Genomic DNA, 3488 nt, shown 5'->3' on the forward strand with positions numbered 1-3488 from the left:
AATTTTACTCCATAGAGGTAGCATCTCCATATCTTGAGAGCAAAAATCACTGCTGCTAACTCTAGATCATGCGTGGGGTAGTTCTGTTCATGTGGCTTCAGTTGACGAGATGCATAGGCCACAACATGTCCATTTTACATCAGAACACACCCAAGTCCTCGTCTTGATGCATCAGAATACACCTCGTACGGCTCATCGCTATTAGGAATCATCAGAATCGGCGCACTGGTTAGCCTAGTCCTCAGTTCTTGGAATGCATGTTCACAGTCGGCATCCCATTCAAACTTGACTTCTTTTTTAGTTAACCGCGTCATTGGAGCAGCAATACTTGAAAAATCCTTTACAAATCGTCAATAATACCCCGCAAGTCCTAGGAAACTTCAAATTTCGGCAACGTTCTTCGGTCGTTCCCATTGTAGCACTGTTTCAATCTTTGAGGGATCCACTGAAATTCCTTGTCCAGATGTAACATGTCCAAGGAACTTGACTTCTGTCAACCAGAAATCACATTTCTCCTTCTTTGCATAAAGTTGGTGTTCTCGAAGAGTCTGGAGAACGATCCTCAAATGTTGCTCATGCTCTTCCCAAGTCTTTGAGTAAACCAGGATGTCATCAATGAAGACTATCACAAACTGGTCTAAATACGGGCGGAAGACTCGATTCATTAAATCCATAAAGGCGGCAGGAGCATTCGTCAATCCAAAAGGCATTACTAAGAACTCATAATGCCCATAGCGAGTCCTGAAAGCTGTTTTTGGGATATCATCTTCCCTGATCTTCAACTGATGATACCTGGATCTTAAGTCAATCTTTGAGTAATACCGTGATCCTCCCAGTTGATCGAACAACTCATCGATCCTCGGTAATGGGTACTTGTTCTTCACGGTAACCCTATTCAATTGTCGGTAGTCTATGCACAATCGAAGGGATCCGTCGTGCTTTTTCACAAACAAGATAGGTACACCCCACGGGGATGTGTTGTTTCTAATGAATCCCTTTTCTGCCAACTCTCCGAGCTGTTTCCTTAGCTCTTGCATCTCCGCAGGCGCTATTCGATACGGAGCAATAGAAATCGTAGCCGTCTCCGGAAGTAAGTCGATGCAAAACTCGATCTCTTGATCAGGCAGTAAACCAGGCAACTCATCAGGGAATACATCCGCATATTCATCGACCACGGGGACCTCAACATTCTCCCCAGCGATACCGGATTCACCCTCTAATGCCGAAAGGAATGAGAAACAAGCTAAATTACGTCGTCCTCCGACACTATGCCTCACTCAGTAGTCGTTCTTCTGTAACTAGGTTAACATCTCCCTGATACGTTACTGTCGTGCCAGAACCGGTAGTCAAGGTAACTCTCATACGGTGGCAATCAACAATCGCCCCATATCTTGACAACCAATCCATTCCAAGCACCACATCAAACTGATTCATGGGAAGGATTATCAAATCTGCCTTTAATTTCTCACTTCCAATCGTGATCACACACGACCTATATACACTAGTCAACTACATACGTCCCAATGGAGAACTTATAAACATTGAAGTCTCTAAGTCATCAGGTTTCAAACCCAAAATTTTCACAAAAGAAGTGGAAACAAAAGAGTGCGTAGCACCAGTGTCGAACAAAACTCGTGCAAAAGAATGTGAGATAGGTACCATACCCTCGACGACTGGGTTTCCGGCATGAGCTCCAGAACTTCCCCCAGCCATGGTATGCATCTGCCTCGGTGCTTTTCCTTTTCCTCTCTCATTGTTGTTAGGTCTCTGGTTTTCAGGTCTGTACTGTTATTGCGGCGGGGTAGACTGTACCGATACAGAAGCCTGTGGCTGGAAATAAGAGTAGTTCGGCGGACGAAAGATCGGTGCAGGAGGAATTGGCATCTGGACAGGCAACTGGGGCTGATAGAAAGGCGTGAACTGTGGAAGTCTATCTTGACTAGGAGCAATACCCCTTTAACTCTGCGGTAATTGTTGGGTCTGTTGGTTCACCAGTTGGCCCCTGATAGGACAGTTCCTCTTTATATGCCCTAGCTCCCTACAATGGTGGCACTTGAAGCTATAGGGTCCACTCTTCCCACTTCCCGAAGAGCCACTGCTACCACTAGGCACTCCCCCACTACCTTGCCCTTGATCACGGATTTTTCTGTTATTCCTTTGAGGTCCTCTTGAAGTTTTTCCTGAATTTGCTCGATCCTAGAGGAAGGCGAAGTGCTCTTGTTTAACAGAGATGGCTGCTGCAACCAGGTCACTGTAGACTCGATGCCTTAAAGCTACCACTGATTTTTGGATCACACCCTTAAGATCTTTCTCGAATTTTAGGCACTTCATGCGCTCCGATTCAATCAAGGAGGGAGCAAAACGGGACAGTTCATTGAACCTAGCCTCGTATTCCCTCACTGTCATTTCCCCTTGTTGTAGGCCCATGAATTCCATGGCCTTTTCATCTCGATAACTTTGGGGAAAGAATTGCTCTTTAAAGAGCGCTTAGAATTGTTCCCAAGTCATCCCCTCTACATCTTCCATTCGCCGGATATGCTTCCACCACGCACTTGCAGGACCTTCAAACTTAAAAGATGCGAACTCCACCCAATACTCATCCGGTACTCCCATGGTACTTAGATGCTTAGACACCGATTCGAACCAATACTCAGCTTCCTCGGGTCCACCCGCATTAGTGAATACATGAATTGAACTACGCCTGTACTCACAGGAGTAGTTCTGTTTTCTGTCATCCGCGTGATGTTCATTTTGGGCTCTAGTAGCCATCCCCTGGAAAGCGGCGTACATGGCTTCCATGAATTGCTCATTCGGCATCGCCGGTGGGTTAGGGTTTCTACGACGCGGCGGCATTCTTTTATCTGAAAAGAAAGCTAGACTGTTTTAGTGGTTTCCTGATGTCATTCATGTATGCATAATTCTAAACTCTAAGGTTCTAAACCAAGGGCTCTGATACCAAGTCTTGTCACGCCCCTAAACCGGGGTTAGTGACGTGGAGGCTCGTTTAGAAACTTAAACCTGTTTGAGAGAGCCAAACCAGTCTAAAATCACGTCCCTGGTATCATGTCAGGAATTTCCACAGGTGTTTAGCATACATGAACATAAATAAAAGTAAATATGACATCAACCACAGTCTAGTAATATTTAAGTTTACAATCCATAATCTCTTATACATGCCTTGAAATAAAAGATAAGAGGAAATACAACTCTTCGCTTTCCTGAAACAAGTCCACGTCACCGGTAGTAGCTACCTACTCCGCACTACTCCTTGCGTCGCCTGGAGGGGTTTAAAACATTTGAAAACAGGAAAAGGTGAGCGAAAGGCCCAGTAGGATATAATTTTATAAAGCATTTAAAATAAAGGTACTCACAGTCCGAAGATATACACCCGGAACCGATCATCCCCTTTTTTAAAAAAAAAGGAAATACTCACATAATAGAATATGTCGGTACAATGAAAGTGTGCAGCTCATCATACCACTAAACAA

Source organism: Morus notabilis, unplaced genomic scaffold (assembly GCF_000414095.1).
Source record: "Morus notabilis unplaced genomic scaffold, ASM41409v2 Scaffold1230, whole genome shotgun sequence".
NCBI lineage: Eukaryota > Viridiplantae > Streptophyta > Magnoliopsida > Rosales > Moraceae > Morus > Morus notabilis.